General features: G+C 37.2%; 1 long non-coding RNA gene across 1 annotated transcript in view; it reads left to right on the top strand.

The window, feature by feature from the left end:
* Window positions 1–18,397, top strand: part of LOC140612320 (uncharacterized) — a 70,367-nt gene extending 51,970 nt beyond the window's left edge. The window contains exon 3 of the long non-coding RNA XR_012013599.1: window positions 18,322–18,397. This is a non-coding gene — a long non-coding RNA (uncharacterized lncRNA). The remainder of the gene's footprint in view (window positions 1–18,321) is intronic.
* Window positions 18,398–20,943: the final 2,546 nt, after the last annotated feature.

Below are 20,943 nucleotides of genomic sequence, written 5' to 3'. Positions count from 1 at the left end.
ATATTTCTGGTTGTTTCTTGTTTCTGCATAGATTTTCCCCAGGGTATTGCTATCAGTGATTGCTCTGTCTTGGAGATGCACCCAGACTCCTCAGTGACAATTTAAAAACATTTGTTTTTAACAAAACATTTGTTTTAACATTTGTTAAGATTATCAGAAAGGCATTTGCAAGGATGAACATAATCCATTAATTGGATCAGCAGGAGTATTTTTCTTAGGCAAGGAACAGGATTTTTAAAAAGTTACTCTGGTATGTATCAGAATCACTAATGTAGTCCCCTCTTAGAGATTCCCGATCAATGTATCTGAGAAACTTTACTGAATATGTGTTTGGAAAAATCTCCCTTGATAATTTTGAGGTATTCCAGTCGAGTGAAATTATATATTGCACAATTGAGAATTATAAGACATTTTGTAAGTAAAAGAATTTAAGCTTCCGGGAGTTGAGAATTTTCTAGTTATGAAAAATTTCTGATGTGGTTGCTAATTGATATTAAATGCTTTTTGGTTGTATCAATATTTTTGTGTGTTACTTTTGGAATTTACTCACTGGGCCTTTATGTTTAAATCCTTATTTAGAATACTAAAACTTAAAAAAAAATTTTAAGAAAAAGTAAAACAATTTTAATAGATAGGATATAAGCTGAATTACTCTAACAAGAAAGCCAAAAATGAGGACTATCTTTCTGAGATAGTTGTGCTATTTTTCAAGATGTTCCTCCTGCTACACAGGTGAAATGCTATCTCCCCAGGAACAAATCTGCATTCAAGAAATAGGAAAAATACATGGGGATTTCTAATAAGACTATAATCTGGAAATTACAACCATCATTTCTGCCCATTTCCCAATGGCCTAAATTCAGTCACATGGCGGCCCCTTGCTGCCAGGGAGCGGAGAAATAGAGTCCTTTGCTAATACAGGCTTTTAGTGCATCTGAAATTCATGAAGTTCTGTTTCTTAAAAAATCCAAAGTCAAAAAAACAAGCAAAAACAAAACAAAACAAAACAAAAAAACAAAACAAAAAACCCCAGGAATGATCGAATCACTCCGGCAAATTAGTAACTCAAAATTGTGGACTCAAAATTTTGTGGTAATGAGAAGATAAAAAATTGTCAGGGTAAAGTGGTGAATTCCATGAAAGTGTAAAACTTCACCTACTAATGTAATAAAATTTATTAGACTTTTTACTGCTAGGCTATTTGTAAATTAGAGAAGTATAATATACAGTGTTCACAGGTAGTATGTTGATGTTTTTTCCCCCCTGGCTTCTGGAAAAAATTACAATACTGAAAAAGTAAACAGTTTTAAAATTCCTACCTCTGCATTTGAGAAAGGCTTCTCAGTGTTTAACATTCATAACCTCATTTTTTCTTCCTCCTGACAATACGCTGGACAGTGACTGTGTTTCTAATCCAACCATGTTATAAAAACTGGAATGCCCTTGTAGTCTTGCTCATTCCTTACAAAGGCAGAGTGACAACCCTGAGGGTTGAAGTTTTAAAAAAAACACAGTAAAAATTTCCCATAAAGCAATAACCACATTTAAACCAGTTGATCACTTTCTACAAGAAAGCCCAGCTCAAGCCTATAATGAATTTTGAAAGCTTTTCCTTTAGAGCAGGAATAAAAAGAGATGATCGATAAAAACACCCATATAATTCAATAACATTCACCTTTATTTGTTTTCTTTCTTTCATCATAGTGCTAACCTCATTTTATTTGATTATGCTGTGTGGTTAATAGAAATGTCCAAAGCTTGTCCAGCTTTGAAGATCTACAGAACCGTGATCAACTCTATCATGGTTTCCTACGTATGCTTTTAGGTCCTTAGCTTTAGGGTCTGCAATAGTTCCTCTAATTTACTCCCACCATATGGACTTGTGCATGTCCCCCCACCTGTGTTTCAGAGTCTTTATGTTAATAGTAATGTGATTAATAGAAAGACACCTCTTAGTTTATATTAAAAGTACTGGTTTTTGGCATTGGGAGTCACTAGCTTCTCTGTGCTACAAATGGAGGCCAGTTGAGAGATTATAGCCCATCTGATAAGACTCACCTTTGCTAATTCCTGCTTAGAATTTTTCGCTGTAACCCCTGTTTTCCTCCTTCATCATAACCGATTTACTTCTACTGAAGATGGAAAAGGACACGTGCTCATCTTGCGAGTCCTAAGCAGACTTGAGCATGAGGCTCATTGATAACTGGCTCATCTCCTTTATTTCAGTATGTGCGTCCCACTTAATTACAGTAGGAGACAGATAATACACAGCTCGCAGACTAAGATGGATAACTTGATTACATTTTATAATTTTTTTGACTAGACGCATTGGCAAAGGCAATACATTAGTCTCACTGTGGAGGGCATCAAATGTCATAGCGATAATGGGGTTTGGGGTCACGTGTTTCCTTTGACAGGCTGCCACATGCTGTTCTGTGGTTTTAGACTAGGGCTTGAAAGAGATGAGAGAAGGTTGCAAGGAGGTGAGAAGTATATGAATCAGTTCCTGGGGTATCCTGGGGCTTGGAAGAAAATGACTTGAAACAATTCCAGCTCTCACTTTTTTTCCTTCAATCAATTCCCAGCTGGGCTGTGACAGAAGGCAGATGATAAGAAAAGAGAGGAGAGCAATAAAGTGCAGCCACTTTATAAAAGAAGTGGTTGTTTCCCAGAGGGAAAGAGAAAGAAAAAGAAGCAAAAGAGTGGGGGTGGGGAGGAACAGAGCTTGCTCGGAGGAGGGGGAAGTACCATAAAATCTTTAAAGGTTATGAACATTTGCCATAATAATAGTTAAGAAGTTCAAACAGGTGTAATGGGGTTCAATGGAGAAGGGCTTCACTGTAACCCTACACTGACGACGGTAGTCAGTATTCAGGTCTTTGACGATGAAAGACTGCTTTGGAGAGTTGAAAGGAAGATAGAAAAAACTATCCCAGTTACCATGTGAGCTTCATGTAGTCATTCACAAGGCAGGATGATTTCTACATCACCAAGAAAGCAACCAACAAACTACCAGGGACTCCAGTCTCTCTCTCTCTCTCTCTCTCTCTTTTTTTTTTTTTTTTAATTTTTTAAATTAAAAAAAAAATTTTTTTTGGGGGGGGGGCTCCAGTCTTAAGAAAAATTGGAACACGTAATTTTCTTTAATTCTGTTATTAGGTGTATTAACATTACTGTCTTTGTAATGGCTTCACAGATCCAAGTTCAAGAGCACCGGTTTGATCAGACACATAGTAGAGGGAGCACTGGAGCACCTCTGTGTCCCCCATAAGCCCAGGTGTGGCCAGACATACGTGGGCACATGCACACGTGGGGCTGCTGAGACCAAAGCATGGGAGCTCAGCAAATCCTGCTATTACAAATGAGCCACTTGGGGTTTTGTCATTCTCAGTGACATATAAAGCAGAGTCAGATCAAGGGGTGTAAACTATTTTACACAGAACTTTGGGATAATGGGATACATGTAGAGGCCTAAAATACAATCCTACTTGAAATTAAGTGATAGGATATTTATTTATTTATTTATTTTTATTGGCGTTCAATTTGCCAACATATAGCATAAACCCAGTGCTCATCCCATCCCATCAAGTGCCCCCCTCAGTGCCCGTCACCAGTCACCCCCCCCACCCCCTCTTCTACCACCTCTTGTTCGTTTCCCAGAGTTAGGAGTCTCTCATGTTTTGTCTCTCTCTCTGATATTTCCCCACTCATTTTTTTCTCCTTTCCCCTTCCTTCATTCATTATTTTTCATTATTTTTTATATTCCATGATAGGATATTTAAAAGGAGTCCTAGCAATATGGGGAGAAGAGCCTTTTAAATGAGCCACTAAGGGAAAAAGGAATGTTCTGTGTTTTTTCTTGGCCTTTTTTTTTTTTTTTTTTCTGGTAAAGTGGATGTCAGGTTGCTCTTGGCTAAGTCAGAACATTAGAAACATCTGACATTTCTAGTTTTCTTGGGAAAAGCAATTGATCAGTTATTTTCTCTGGCTTCTGGTGGCATGAATAAATGACACCAGTTTACACAGACAGGAGAAAAGCCAGAAGAGTGAAGGAGCAGAAGATTGATACTCAAATAATGATGACCTTACTCCCATGTGAGTAAAAATAGTAGTGGTAGTTACTCAGATTGTAGTAGGTTTTAGTTTATTTTATCTTTTTTTAAGATTTTATTTTTTATTCATGAGATGCACACACAAACAGAGGCAGAGACCTAGGCAGAGGGAGAAGCAGGCTCCCTGCAGGGAGCCCGACGTGGGACTCGATCCCAGGTCTCTAGGATCACCCCCTGAGCCGAAGGCAGACCCTCAACCACTGAGCCACCCAGGCGTCCCAGATCTGTGGTGGTTTTAATGATGGCAGGATCTAGGTAACCTTACAGGATTTAAGGAAGTAGCTATACTGCTGCATAAATACTTTAGATTTAAGCATTAAGGGCACTTCTTCACCGTACTCAAGGTCTTCTCTAGAAACACAGGAAAGGCTTTGCTTCCAAGGCACAGAATTACAGATCCATGACTTCATTCCATTTGATTCCCCTTTCCTCTCAAGACATAGAAAATCCACAATCCTAGACACAGCCTTATATGTTCAGTAACTAACTACTCATTTTGGTTGAATAGGCGTGAATCGGCCAATTACATACAGGCAGTTCTTTGCACTATGAACCTAAATTTATTTTGTGAGCTCCAGGCCTGCCAGCATTCTATTTTCCACCATGCTTCTTCCTAATGGCACACTCAGTAACAAACGTTTTCCACAACTGTAGCCCTGCCACCAAATAATAGGATTAAAGTTGAGGCAGATCCTATTAATGTGTATTATATACCCCTGTTTAACTCTTACTCAGGAATACTTGATTTCAGTATTTGGTTATGGTCAACTGGTGATTTTTGTAGCTTTTGCAGTGATCTGTAGAGATGATAGATATCCTACTCCTAATGAGAAAGACATGGAAAAATTTTCTAAGTCTAGCTTTATCACTCTGAAGGATTAGAGGACATAATTAAGAAATTAAAGTGACATTTTGTTTTTATTTGTTTAAACATTTATTTATTTGAGGGTTGGGGCAAGGGGAGAAGGAGAAGGAGAATCAGACTGTGCACTGAGCCTGGAGCCCTATGCATGGGGCTGGATCCCACAGCCCGGAAATCACAACCTGACCTGAAACCAAGAGTCAGACACTTAACTGACTGCATCACCCAGGTACCTCTGAAGTTACATTTTCAAACAAAAATTCTGTCACAAAAATGTAGCTCATCAGCTAATTTCTTCAGCAGTAAGAAACAGATTTTCTAATAAAGTAGTTTTCCTGTTGATCTTCAGAGTCCTAGATTTTATCTATCTATATATATTTTATCTTAATCTCCAGAGAGATTTGCTAGTGGGCTGGGCTCAAGACATGTAAGTATGATACAGTGATAAAGCTAATAAAATGCAAATCCTACAAGTTCCAGTGGTGACAGATAAATGATAAGTTTGTTCTCAATAACATGAAAAAAAATCGAGTAAGACTATTATTGGGGGGAAATTTCATTTTTTCTCCCAGGGGTAACGCTGAATTTTTTTTTAAATATTTATTTATTCATGAGAGACACACAGAGACAGGCAGAGACATAGGCAGAGGGAGACACAGGGAGCCTGATGCGGGACTCGACCTCAGGACCCCGGAATCACCCCCTGAGCCAAAGACAAACACTCAACTGCTGAGCCACCCAGACATCCCTGATTTTTTTTTTTTTTAATCATTATTTTCTCTGGCTATGACTGTACATTGAAAGGTTGTTAACAACATAATACTTAAATGCATTTCTTCAGCATAGAATTTTTTCTTAACCTTGAAACCTTTCATCTGTTTTAGAAACTGCATTTGCTTATTCTGTTACGAAAATAATCCTGTTTTCCTTCAACCAGGGTTGAATTCTGACCCTTTAAAGAATGGTGGGATAAACACTAAGAAGGGAACAAATGCACAGAGAAGTTTAGCATCTTCATGCACTGACAGGACAAACTGACCTGTGCAAGTGTATACTTAAAAGTATTTATGGAAAGAAAGAAATTGCACTGCTCATGATGCCGCGGTACCTCATGTTGTGCAGAGCTGTTGGGGTCAGGAAGATGCAGTGGTCATAATGAAAAAAATTTATTATGCATGAGTCAATTCCCTTATGTCGTGTCTGGAAGATGTTGTACTTGCCAGTAGGGGGCTAGTGGGAATAAGAGTTTTTAAGTTCTTTATCTGTAACCTTAAAATAAGTCAGAAATCGAACATGATGGCCTCACATAGCAGAGCTCCTTTTAACTCTTAAAACATCTTAAATGGAGCCCAATTCTTTTAAATTAATGGACATATATGTTAGACCAACAGACAGAAAAGCTTTCCCTAAATCATTACTCCCCTTGGTAGCCTGATTTACTAAGTGGTCCCTAGGAGGATTTCTTTCTTTCTTTTTTTAATTATTGGTATAAAAAAATAAGTCTGCAATTCTTTGGAACCTGGGGATAACTTGTAATCCCTGTTCAGGATATTCACAGGTTACCATGGTTGATTCTAAGTGGAACCTTCTTGTAGGCAAGGATAGTGTTTTAAATTTTAAAAATGATTTTTTTACTTTGCATGAAAAGATAGTGAATTTTACTAGCTTTGAGTGTTTTTGCTCAAACCTTGAAGGGGATTTCTACCCATTTCTCTCAAATCCCTCAGGGAAGCCTAAATACTACATTTTTCAGAGCCTTTTCTGATCTACCCTTCATACAGGGGCACCTCTCCCCTTAAAAATCTAGTATTTTTTTCTGCATCCTTTTCTTAGAATGCCTAGAACATGCTGCCTTGCGTTAAGGTTATTGGTGCACCTGTATTTTTGTCGGTGTTTTGGGCAATTAATTCCTATTTGCTTTCTTCCTATTGTGTCTTCTCCTTTCTCCCAAACAAGCAGCAAGGTTATCAACTGAGCCTTGCCTCCAGGGAAAGGTGTGACCAAAAGGAAGGCACATGTCAAAAGGTTTTCTTGACTTTTGTTTCCAGAATTATAAGCCCTCAGGGGAATGAAATGAATTCAAGAGTTTAATCAAAATTTGAGAGAGTTTAGAGAAGGAGAGGATCATCCTCTCCACCTCTAGAAAAATTCTCCTGTGTGTTCAGGAAAGGAAAAAACAGGGGAAGTGATTGGATGATAGAAGTTGGTGGCTCAGGGATCCCTGGGTGGCTCAGCAATTGAGCACCTGCCTTTGGCCCAGGGCATGATCCTGGAGACCTGGGATCAAGTCCCACATCCGGCTCCCTGCAGGAAGCCTGCTTCTCCTTCTGCCTGTGTCTCTGCCTCTCTCTCTGTCTCTGTCTCTCATGAATAAATAAATAATTTTTTTTTTTTTTTTTTTTAAAGAGGTTGGTGGCTCACAGGGGCTCCTGCTTCTAGGTTTGGGTCTCTGGGGTCAGAGAGGGAAGGGTGTCGAGGAGTGGATAAGCTGCTAGAAATTTCAGGGTGTAGAGCGACCTACAAGGAGAAGGACCATTCTTTTGCTCTCAAGTAAGGAGCAAGTAGTTGGCAGGAGGAAAGACACGTTTTCAGTTTTTCTTCTGTAACCTTAAAATGCAAGTAGTTGACTCTATAGACCTAAAGAGACAAAAGACAGTGGCATCACAGTTTTCTACCTGCTTAGATGAAGGATTAAGGAGAAGATAGGATGATGGGTAATATAGAAGAGAGAGGAGAGAGAGAGAAGCAGAGACCAGATCATTGTCCTTCCAGCTCTTGATGCCTGTGCATTTTATAAGCCTTAAGAGCTGGTATGCAAATTGAAATAAGACTGACTGTGGCCAGATAATTTGTTGAAAGTATCTGTGCACCATCCTATTTGGAATGAGGGAAAGAAGAATTTTTTTTTTTTTTTAAGTTTTAACAAAATAAGCAAGAGTATATTGGGGGCGGGGGGCTTTTGGCACACTTGAGTTTATGAGGCCAGCTTCATGTCTTAACTATATTAAAAAAAAATAGGGGACATTTATGAGGTACCAGAATTTCTTTAGGTATTTTATGAATGTAAACTGATGAATTCTCACCATTCCACGATGGAAAGATTGTATTTTTGCCTCGTCTCCATATTTTTAAATAGATAGGGAAATTGAGACAGAGGGTGATTATGGAAACTACCCAGAGAGTTTAAGTGGCAGATGATGGGATTGGACTCTTGATGTCTCAGAAAGCTACCTTTGACCATGACACTCTGCTGCATCTCCCACTTCATAATTTTTTAAGAGCAAGGCTATATTTCAACTGTCTTTGCTTGACCTATAGTCCTTGTTACACTATTTTGCTAACCATCTAACAAAATAAATTTATTGAAATCTACAGTTCTAGTAGCCAAAGAATACTAAATAAACACAATGAAAAGGAAAAAAGAATCTGGTAACTTGGGAGAGTGCCCAAGTCCACCAAGGAAGTGTCGTTCTATTTTCTTGATCATAAAACACTTGCAGGCTGGCATGGATCTGCAGTGAAACCCTGCAGAATTTAAGTATATATGCCATAGAATGATTTTTATTATAGCTCTTTTTTCACCTTTTTTGGTGGAAAGCTGTATTGCATATTGTAGCAAAGTGCTAAGTGGTGCCATTAAATTTGAGCTAGAGCTGTATGTGAAGTTGCTAAAGCAATCAGTAACACAGCAGAGCCATGCTTGATGGAGACGTTGTCCTATGGTTCTTCTGTGGTCTCAAAACTCTGGTTAAATTTTTTTTGGTTGCCTTAGATTTTGGAAGAAACTGATGAGGCCATTAAAAGACCTCACTAAATCCGTTTGAGCTGCTTATGGTGAGATACTAGGTAAGTCATTGGTCGTTTTATCAGGCTATCAAATAAATGTAACTACCTGTCAAGGGGCAAAGGCTGAATGAAGGGTGATGTGGGCCAAATTTGAGAGGACATGCTAAAAGCAGACTAGAGTTAGCTGTTCATGTCCACTGATGCTAGAGCAAGAGGTGGAGATTCAATTGTAGACAGAGGACTGAAGTTGGAAGAAAAAGCTTCCAGATGTAGAAATGTGTGGGTGTTGGAGGGATTTTTTTTCCTTGAAGTCTTCGAAACAACAACAATAAATGAGGGATGTTTTAAAGGCAGTCCTGCTTGGGTATTTTTGTAACATCACAATTCTCTGGGTGTCGCTTTTTGACAATTTCTAGTGTGTCTCATCAAAATACTGTATTTACCTTGTCAAGTTTAGTAGTTTGTGTCTTTAGAACACCATTTTTCTGACTTGTGACCTTGATATTCAAAGCCTAATTTTCATAATTGCAGCATTGGAGTCCTCTAGGACCTTGTTAGACATGCAAGATTTTGGGCTCTTGATAAACCTACTGCGTTGAAATCTGCATTTTAATAAGATCCTTAAGAGATTTATATGCACATCAGAATTTGGGAAGCCCTCTTCTATGAAAGGTCCTGTTTTACTTTCTGACCTAGTGACATAGATGTCATTGAAGCCTATCTCATGTAATGACAGTAGAGGTGAAAAGTGAACTGAAATCCACTGGAGGGGTTGTCTCTAAATGCCTGTACTTTTCCTCTGATATTCTTAGACCATGATGCACATCACATCACCTGGACTTGGACAAACACAGATTATTGGGTCTTATCCTTCTGGATACTGACTCAGTAAGGGAGAGATATGAGAAATTCAGTTTCTAGAATGTTCTCAGTTGGCACTGTTGTTTAGAACCATTGCTCTGAAATCAGATACTGATGCATGGTTGACTTTGACCGGAATATATTGAAAAACCCGCTGAGGGGGTAACTCTGCTACCTTTGGACTGTATGGCCTTGGGGAAGTTTTGTCTTTTTGAGCTTTAATATTTTCATTTGTTGAATGGCGATGAAATGAATAAACAAGTGTGTAACAACACAGTGCTTGCAAGAAGTAACTTCTCAATATGTATTATTTATTTTGCTCTTCTGTGGAATTTTAATTGCTTTTAAAACAATTAAACACTACCTATTCTCACTTTGATTTCCCTCTAGTTTTCATCCATTTAAACTCTCTGCATTAAATTTTAGGTTCTAGCACTAACAAATTTTTGATTTTCAGAAGTGTATTTGTTACATATGCTAATATATCTGTTCTCTATTTTTGTTGCTATTCATAATCATTCTACACTTATATAATCTCTGCTAACTCAATACCCCCATCAATGTGGATTTTATTAGTCCCTCCTCTATGCTAATAGTGGCATTTGTTTATTTCTGTATTGCTGAACTGACAAAATTGCATTTAACTGATGAGTAAATTAACTTAATCATCACTTAATCATTTCTCTCTCCCACCACTGCCCCCAGGATACTCTTGTCTGTATAGCAGGGTCACAATTGACTCTTATTTGTGTTCTGAACATGTGCTACATTGCTTGGTGCATATTAAGTGTTTGATGGATTTGCAGGGATAGAAGCAGTCTATATGATATCTTCTAATTTCTTTTTAGGGGTTCTCTGTCAGCAGCTCAAGGGCAATGAGATTCCCAGCTGGGGTTTTAATGAGTTGGCATAGTTTTCAAGGGAGCTAGGAAAAATTCTCAATCTTTAGAGACACCTGCAAGTGAGTATGATAATGAACGTGATTTTTAAAGATTATATAACCGTTGAAATAAAATCCATGAGAAATCAGATGCTAGACTTATAAACTAGTCATGGAAAAAAATTGAGAAATTGAGCTATAAGTTTAAAAGAATTTTTTCCTACATGCCTATAATACATTTATCATGTATTTATCCACTATAGTCTTTTATCTGAATTTCCACGCATAAGACAGATCACTGAATTGCAATGAAGATGAGTTTGCAGGTATTGAAGAAACTGCAGTAAGTTTTTTAGAGTTGGAATGAAGTGTGGCCTGTTAATTGACTTGTAAAACTCTTAAATCTCGTAACATAGAAGACCATGTAAATTCTATCACTTAAGCATATGTATGACAGACTAAAGCCTTTTTTTACCATCACAAGTTATGATAGCTGTAAAATGTCTTCATAGAAGCAGTAGTGGGATGATTTTAGACCTTTTAGTTATGGTCTATCTGATTCAAGATCCGTTGTCTGTCTTACGGTTTTCTTTTTAAAGTTGATAAAAATAAAAAGTTTTTAAAGTTGATAAAATACCAAGTTCCGAAGAAGGCTATATAAAATATGTCTTAGGAAGAAATGACTATACTTGCACCTTTATCTTTTGAACATAGAAAATCTCATTATTACTAAGTATTTATCCCACTAATAAGGACCTTGATAACTTTCTATTGATAAATATGCTGAAATTTGATCTTTTTCCTAAGTGCTCCTTAAAGGTACATCCCAACAGAACTACAGAAAATACTAGTTTCTCTCTTTCATTTATTTATGTTATGTACATACATATTATAAAATTATTTATATATATATATATATTTATATTTAAAGGACTGCAAAAGAAGTTCTACTCTGCTCTGATTCTGCTTTAAATAAAGAACTGAAGATGAGTCTCAACGAGAACAGTCTCCCAACAAGCTGAAAGGAAAACTTTGCTGGAGGCAGGCACAGATCCATATCCATGAATTAGGGACTATTGTAGCCTTTTTCAGTACTTGAATGTCTTTGTGCTACTTCATTGCTTTGCTCTGCCATTGCCCAACATTCTAAATTCATCAAGATGTGGCGGTGTGTGAGTAGTTTATTGTTACCATAAATTGGTGACTGGGAGTCTAAGAAAGGATGTAATTAGATGCCATGCAAATAAATTTGGACTCAATCTGGAAGGAGTATGGTGGCAATATGCATGGACTAATCTTTTAGATAGTTTTAGTAACAGCATATACTTTGACCTACTTTATTTGCTTATGGAACAATCATTGGTGGCTAGGGCTTTTGGTGACTGTATGACTCAATGTAGGTTTTCATTCTGATATCATTTGAGGGACTTTTTCTTCTTGGAAAAGACCCACCTACTCCATAGTATTTCTTTCACCAAACTGATGAATCTTTTCCTTTTCTGGGTCATCATTTTTTTCCATTTCACATTATAGTGATGCAACATAATACAGTAATGTATTCTATACCGGGCATTAAGCAATGGTTGAGTGAACGCATGAATGGAACCCTGCTGTCTCCTGATACTCGAGGACACCAGAATAACAAAAATGGCTCTCTTACAGGTGGCTTTTCTTTTTGAATTGTAGAGTGTGGAAAAATTTACCCCGAACTATAAATAGATACAAATTCTAGGTTTTGTAAGTAAAATTACAAGTAGCAGTCTCAGAGGTGAAAATATATTGTTTTCTTAAAACATGTGTTGGGACTCCAAGTCTTTTACTGGTATATAGTTAAATCAGTATGTTTTAACTCTTGTTTTTAACAGCCTTTGTACTTTCTAGGTCGCTGTTGCTAACCTCAGCAAACTATGTTGGAAAATGAGACTTACACATTTTGTCCTCACCAAACTGATGGCACAGGATTTTAAATTAGGTATTACAGTGCTTGCTTCGGCAGCACATATACTAAACTAGGTATTATACATCTTTTACAAGAGGACTTATGCCAAATAATCTTAAATTAAAAAAAAAAACAACTTTTTCAAGAAGGAATGGTTTTCATATGGTAATCAGTCCAGTTCTAAACAATCAAAAAGCAATGGTTATGCTTATAATTGCCTGATTTCATGAATATTTATGACTAGTCATTATACTCATTTACTACTTTGTTCTCTAAGTAATACAGATCAGGACATTTACCATGTCTCTCTGGTAAAATAAGTTACCTTGTTAAACAAGGACACCTTACTATTCAGGAAAGAAACTCCGTGAATTGCATCTGCTTCTCATTTTTCAAGTTTACTGTAATTCTCTTCCTTCTGAATAAAGATCCTGTAACAACCTTTGCTGTTGCATAAATTCTTAGCTCTGCTTTCTTATCTCTTGAAAATGCTGCTTATTATAATCTCATATAAAGTCAGGAATGTTTTAACCTAATTTCTTCCCCTCCTTCTAGTAAAAGACAGAAAGAAAATGCAGTTAAAAGCAAATGAGGATGGCTGGATATCTAGTTAATCTCCTTTTACATCTAACTCTAGTATTTGAAGTCATTTTAAGCATACTGGCAGGAGAGTCCAGGTTTGAAAAGAAATTAAATTCCTTTTCTTTACCTCATTTCAAGGAAGAGAAGAGCATATATTTAAAATGGCAGAAACAAAGGCTCAAATATTAATCTCCTATATTTAATGATTAAATTTGTTTCATAAAATTTTGGTTTAATTTCTGAGTAAAGATTATGTCCATAACATTGACAGTCCAAGGTTTATTGTATATAACAGATGACCTCAAAAACGGGTAAAAGATGCAATGTGTACAAATTTCAATATTTATGTGTGTGTACTGCCTTTCCATGTAAAAAGTTTACAATATTTTATTTGTAGGAGTGAAGTTTTTCTAGATGATGGGTTTAAAACCCTGTCAAAAGCAAGGAATGTTTAATAGTATGAAAAATCAATCTCATTTTAAAGTAGTACTTGTAATATTCATTAAATGGGAAAATAGATAGTAATGGGGGAAAAAAGTTGGCAGCATTTGTATAGTATCAACCAAATAAGAGACACATACCGAACAAACAACTTGAAGCCACTTAACTATCACCTCAACCCTACTATACTCATTTTCTAGATGAGAATAGTGAGGTTTGTTACTTGTCCAGGGCCACACAGTGAGTGATGAAGCTGGATTGCCTCAACTATACTGCCACCATAAATTCAGTAGCTTTAAAAAATTTCATTTTATGAATTACTAAGATACTGAGCTATGTTTTATTTGTTTACTTTAATTTTTAAAGATTTTATTTATCTATTTGACAGAGAGCAAGCAAGTAGGGGCAAAGGTGGGCAGAGGGAGAGATAAGCAGGCTCCCTCCAGAGCAGGGAACCCGATGCGGGGCTCAATCCCAGGACCCAGGGATCACGACCTGAGCCAAAGGCTGACGCTTAAGCAAGTGAGCCACCCAGGCGCCCCCTGAGCTATGTTTTAAATGGATTACATATATGTGTGAAATGACTTAGTCCATTTACTGATGATCCTTATCTTTCCCATGTCATAGTATGTCCTCGTCTCATGTTTTAACTCCTACCTGCTGAACCTGAATGGAATCTGCCACACGGTCAATTTTTAGATGCCAGCTTCCAATCGTGTATTAAATACTTAGTATCCTTTCATACACACTGCTGTTGGGCTAGAAATATGCATTTCTAGACAGAATCAACTGCCTATTCCTAGCACCATTGTGAAATGGATGATCTTCCTTCACCATTCTTTTTGCTTTGCCACCTTTCTTCCTCAGCACTCCTTCCATTGGTACCCATTAGCTTGCTTTCATCCAAATCTTAAAATTGTAACTTTGTAATTACCTAATAACTGACAGTAAATATTTATTTCTACCATGGAGATTATCATCTTAACTGTAAAGGCTAAAAAAAAATGGAGCTTGTAGATAAGATATTAATCTTGAGGGTACACCTTTCTTCAAACCAACCTTTACTCCTTGCTTTCCTCTTTTGTCCTCTCAGATTTTTTTGTGCCCTTTCTTCCTCATTTAGATCCCCATTTCTTTTTCTTGATCTATGAGCAAGTGAAATCTCTTCATGTCCTTAACATCACAGCACAAAGACCATGATACATCTTGTCATCAGGGAAGTTCCAGTCTAATTAGGACTAACTCAATGGATGGTCTGACCTGCTGGACCAATTAATGAAGTAGTCTAAGACACTTAAGACAAAGCAATTCTTACTCCAGTCACTGTTGAGGTAGGCAACCAAAATATGTTCACCAACTGTGGTGGGCAGCTATCTTCCAGATTTTGATAATATTTCAGGTGATAAGAGCTCAGGCTACAGGCAGGTGACATTCTGGCTTGAGAAGGTGATAAGTAAGAGACCTTTTTTCTCTGTCGAGAAAGATGCTTTGTAGGCTCTGTGGAAGATGAGAATGATAGCAATGGAACTGACTTCTCACAGGTGTTGTTGGGGGAAAGTGTCAAGCACTTAGAGATGATGAATGATGATGTTTAAGGAAGTCTGCTGCTAAGTGTAAAAACAAAATAAAGTGTGAGTGCTAACTAGTAATTGGGGCTAAAATAACATTTTAAATGTCTGGAAAAATGTATCTCAAGTTAAGTCACTGGGAATATGTTCACCAAGCAAATTCTAACATGCAGTTGTATACTTTAGAAAGATGAAGAATCTTATTGATCTTGACAAAATGTCATCTTGCAGTTGCAGGGATTTGAGCACTCTAAATATTTCATGTAGATCAGTAAATTATCCCTGCTGGCAAAGTTACACTATTTTAGAAATGATAGCTTCAAAAAAAAAAAAAAAAACCCACTATATTTTCAAGTTAACATTTCATCCTAACAAATCATTTTCCAATGTAAATGAAGAAGCATCTGATTTCAAGTCTTAAAGCTAATTTTTGGCAAAAAAAAAAAAAAAAAAAAAGGGTTCTAGTCACCTTTCACCTATTTCACATTTATCCTACTTGTTTTAAAATGTGATGCATATGTAGCTTAGAAAGTATAAAATTACTTTTTTTAACCTTTTTTAAAATTTAAATTCAATTTGCCAACATATAGCACGCAATGCTTATCCCATGAAGTTTAAAATTACTCTTAAAAACAAGTCTGCTTGGTATTCTGTATCAACTGGGGGGGGAGGTTATGGTGCTCAGATATTTGGTTAAATATTACTCTGGGTGTTGTGGTGATAGTGTGGTGGTTTTTGTTTTATTTTGCTTTTTGTTGGAGGAGATTAACATTTAAATTGGTGGAATAGAAGGGGTTGCCCTCCATAATGGACAGGAGCCACATCCAATCAATGACACGTCTTGATGCCACAAAGGAGCACTTCCCTTGAGTAACACGAGAAGGAATTCTCTCGGTAGATGGCGTTGGAGCTTGAACTGCAGCATCAGAGTCTCCAGGCTGCCAGTTCCACGCCGGCAGATTTTGGACACGTCAGTCTTTTAATGGGATGAATCAACTCCTTAAAATAATGTTTCTCAATATGTACACATCCTCCTGGTTTCTTTCTCTAGAGAAACCCCCACTAACACAAAGAGGTATATCCATATTTCCCTTAAGTATCTTTCGGATCAAAATACCTTTCTTAATGCCAAGGTGACCATTGGTTTAAGATCATGCTTTCTGGTTTTAGCCTATTAGATTTTTTTGGTGCTTCTTGTAATGACAAATGGTAACTTTCTTAAAATTTATATTCTGTAAGTAGTTTTAGATTCTCAGGAATACTTAACACATGCTCTTTACCTATGCATATTTTGATATAGGGGTATATTTTTTTTCAAGTAGGAAAAAAAATATAGAATATATGGTCAATTGTTATGCTGAAATTATTCTCAGCAGAAAGCATTTAAAAGCACAATGGTAATGCTGAAAGAATTTCTACAGTCATACATGAAAACAAAAATACATGCCTTTCCAAGATGCTTCTCTCCCTCTCAGTGTGAACCCCTTGAACTTTGCTAGCCCTTTATTTGGTAATTCATCTTTTTACATGGAACTCTCCAGGCTTCATGTAGTAGTGAGACTTACTGTTTACCTTTGAGTGAACACTCACAACAAGAGTACTGTTGCCCCTGAAAGGGATTATAATGATGTAGAATATGGCCATATACTCTTGAAAAAGTCTCGTATCTTCTCTATAACATTTTCCTTTTGATCTCTAATTTTCTTTTTTAACCCCATCTTTCTAAATAGAACCTTCTGTACCAAACACCAGATAATTTACCTGGAGGTCAACTCAATAAACAGTGTTTAGTGAAGATACACATCATACATAGAAAAAATTGGCTACTTTTCTCTTGGAAATAAAATCTCTCCTTTTTTTTTTTTCTTGTGATACCTACTAGAAGAGCAAACCAATTGAAAATGTTTGTTACTGTGTTATTCTTAGTATAATTTTATTTTATTTTATTTATTTTATTTTATTTTTTTAGTATAATTTTAGATCTGTGAAGCTGGTCCCCACAAATGGCTAGAATCCTTGGGCCTTAAGGTGTTTTGGTTTTAAAAATAACTACACTGAAAAGTACAATTAACTTTCTCATTCTATGAGATGATAAAATTTGTCAAAAACCAAAGCTTGGTATTTTTCTTTGCAATTAAATTGACATTAATGAAATTTGTCACTTTTTAGGGTACTTTCAAAGACTCTTAGAAATTTGTTTTCTCAGGGATCCCTGGGTGGCTCAGCAGTTTAGCACCTGCCTTCTGCCCGGGGTATGATCCTGGAGTCCCAGGATCGAGTCCCACATTGGGCTCCCTGCGTGGAGCCTGCTTCTCCCTCTGCCTGTGTCTTTCTCTCTCTGTGTGTCTCTCATGAATAAATAAATAAAACCTTTAAAAAATAAATTTGTTTTCTTGGTTCATTAATAGCTAAACTCCCTTCAAGGATTTATATTCGAGGATATATATTTGAAAGAACTGTGCACTGACCTTGATGGTGACTTTGGTAGTATCCGTGGTGACAAGGTTGCCTGAACTAAGAAATGGGTGAGGCTGCACTGGGATTTTAAGGACCCCTTAAAGTCGAGTTTATAGATGGAGGAACATTAAACAGACCAAGTAACAACATCAGTTCTAACTGCCTATACTTTGTACTCCATTTAACTCTCCATTCATTAGGTGACTGCTAGGAGCTGACTGAATGTTCAGTACTCAGGACAGGATATGCCCTCAGCACCATATGTCCGTAGGCTGCCTTTGTGCCTTGAGTGGTTGTGGGTGAGCTATGTAGGGAATCCTCTTTCTGTCTACCCCTCCGAAATCTTGTTTCCTGAGCCATAGCTCCCTGCATTGGCATTTGGCTCACTGCATTTGGCTGTGTGTAGACAAGTTGTGAGGAAACAAGTAGCTTGTTAAGTAGCTTATTCACTTTGGAAGAGAACATTGTTTATCTAGGATTTGGTTTAAATAGAGATTCTCATTTGGGGCTTATGAAGAAAAATTCATGATAGTTTCTCATTACTTTGTCTATCTGAATTCAGGAACTTCATGAGGAATACTAGTCATTATAAAGCTACATTCTTAGGGGGACTGGCAGGTACAGATATAAAATAGAGCTCTCCTTTGGGTCCTCCAAGGAGAAGGGGACACCTCCTCTAGAGGCACTTTATGCCCCGCTCTAGAGGGACATCCTACTAGTATCCACGTCCTGTAGCTGTCTGCAGATTAGGTGAGTGAATTTGCAACTCACACAGTAAAGCAGGACTTTGATGTTTAATAACTTACAAGAAGTCTTTGCTGCTACTTTTATAGCTACATGAGAGGATTTGGTGATGCTACATGAACTGGCCTCTGGTGGCATCGCAAGGAGAGCAAATCTGGGCAATTGTAAGTATATACTCTTTTATGAAGAGAAGTATGTATTAATTTACTTTGCTATCCCTGAAAAAAAATCTCATTTCAGAAGCTCCAAGTTTTATCTTTGATGTAAGATACTTATAGTTGAAGGCATTGTTTAGTTTTATGGATTTACCTCATGATTTTCAATCTATGCCAAATTCCCATGACTTCTGCAGGGCAGTCTTCTCCATTTACATCCCCATGTGGGCGTAAATGTGGGTACAGGAGTAATGGTACAGTAGGGCAGTGGGGAAGTAGCTCATCTTTATCAGCCTGCCCTGAGGGTGATGGGCAGCTTTATCATTTCGTTGCCTTTAAAATGCCTCTGGTCCCAAAGCTCTTGTCATCATCTCCTCTGGCTGCTTGTGGCTTGTTCTCTCAGAATTGGTTGTTCCCAGGGAACATCTTTCTTGCTGATGAGACTTCAGTGATTGTGAGACTGCTTATCTGATGCTCATCTACATTCTCTACCCTTCCTATCCTTAGCCTGTTTACCTAAGGTTGTCTGATATGGAATCATTTGACCTTGGATCAAAGCAATTCTCTGGCAGGCATGAGGAGCTTTTGTTTTTTGTTTATTTGTTTATTTTTGTTGTTGTTGTTTAGGGTTTTTTTTTTTTTTTTTTGGAGCCTTTGTTGTTATTGCTGCCATTGGTATTCCACCATAGAGTGTAAAGCATCTCTACCCTTAGAATTTTGAGAGACATACCTTCTGTTCTTGGGATCGTCCTTTTGAGAATGAGACTCCCAAGAGCCTTCACCTGAAATAACGTTTTAAAATAATTAACATTTATAGTGAATTTCTTTTTTTTCTCTTCCCATTGTCTCTAGGCTCATCCACAGTCTAGGAATATAAATGTGGTCAGCATTTATAAACTCTATGCTCTAGACAGCGGTTGGGCTAGCTACAGTTGGTGGACCAAATCTGGCCTGTTGCCTGTTCTTATAAAGTTTTATTGGACCACAGCCATGCTCGATAATTTATGTATAATTTATGAGTTATTTTGCACTGCCATGGCAGAGAATAGTTTTCATAGGCTTTGTGGGCCACAGAATCTCTAAAATATTTACTTTCTGGCACTTTACAGAGAGTTGACTTTGGCTCTGGACTTCCAGGGTCTAATTTCCTCTTCCAAGCCAAGAGATTTTGAAATTCACAACAAATCCATTTATATCTTAAGTGCCTTATTCCTTCATGTGAAAGATACCTTGTTTTTAGACTATTGTGCCTGCTATAAGTTTTAAGAATTCTTTCAGTGTTTTAGTTGCCTTCTTTGTTCAGGCTTCACCTTGAAGCTATAAGTGCCATGAAGCCAATGGGTGGAAGTACAGAACTTAGATTTAAAAAAAAAAAAATGACTTCTCAGTTTAGGATTTCAAAATAGTATCCTGTTCTAACTCACTTGTTTACTAACTCAGATTGATTCAGTTGCCAATCACTTATTAAAAGTTAATTAACTTGACATACCAGGAACTGTGCTAGGTGCTAGGGCTACAAACAAAACAAAATTTCCATGATCTCATGAATATGAAAGACTATTACAACAGGATTAAAAAATAAACTGTGTAAATCGTTTATTACTTTTCCCTCCCTTTATGTTGTATGCAGACAGTGAGGCTCTTTGTAATTGCATCTGGCATGGTAGGTGGGTAGAGAGCCATGTAGGGGAGTCAGTAATGCTGTTGGTTTTCTGTGGAAGTTCAAGTCCATTGAAAAGATCCTATTTAGGAATCCTTGGATGGGGCTGGGATGGAGCATCTTCAAATGAAAGAAGGAATAGAGGATTCAAAAGGAGAGTGAGTAGGTCTGCAGTCCTGGGTTCTAGGCTGGTAGAGGACCTGAGCACCATCCACGGTAGTGCTTTGGAAAGGTGGAAAATCTTTAAGTAGCTGTAGAACTTTCTTGGAGAGGAAACTGGGGATTTAGTTTCCTAAACTCAACAGATTCCTCTATTCTCTACACAGAGCAGAAAAGCTGAGAACTTCTTAAAGGAACTGTTAAAAGCTTGTAAAAAGAGGTCAATGAAGACCATGATATGGTGATGATTTAAACATCCCCCACTCGCCTTTTCCCCAGAATTGCATAAACTTGGTGTGCCCCTAAGTGGATTTCGGTGTAACCCTAAAAGGTATAGCCAAAAACAGTTGGAGATAGAATTTCCTCTTGTTCTGATTGTACAGGGCTTAGGATTCAAATTTAATTTGGTTGAATGAGAAGCTAGAAATGAATATGTTTAAATATTTAAGCCTATTGTCTAAAATTTAGGCCCTAATGAAAGAACTTCACTCTTCTAATGATAACGGTTTGATTAACCACCTGTCATGGAGTAGATTTGGTAAAATGCATTTGGTTAAGGTCAAGAAGTTACTGATGGATGCCATGCAGCAAATAAATGATTGGTTTGAATTTTTTTTTTTTGAGATTTTATTTTTTTTAAGGATTTTATTTATTTATTAATTCATGAGAGACACAGAGATAGAAAGAGAGAGAGAGAGAGAGAGAGAGAGAGAGAGGCAGAGACACAGGCAGAAGGA

This window comes from Canis lupus, chromosome 2, assembly GCF_048164855.1.
Source record: "Canis lupus baileyi chromosome 2, mCanLup2.hap1, whole genome shotgun sequence".
NCBI classification, from domain to species: Eukaryota; Metazoa; Chordata; class Mammalia; order Carnivora; family Canidae; genus Canis; species Canis lupus.
This window is presented reverse-complemented; position numbering and strand designations above follow the sequence as displayed.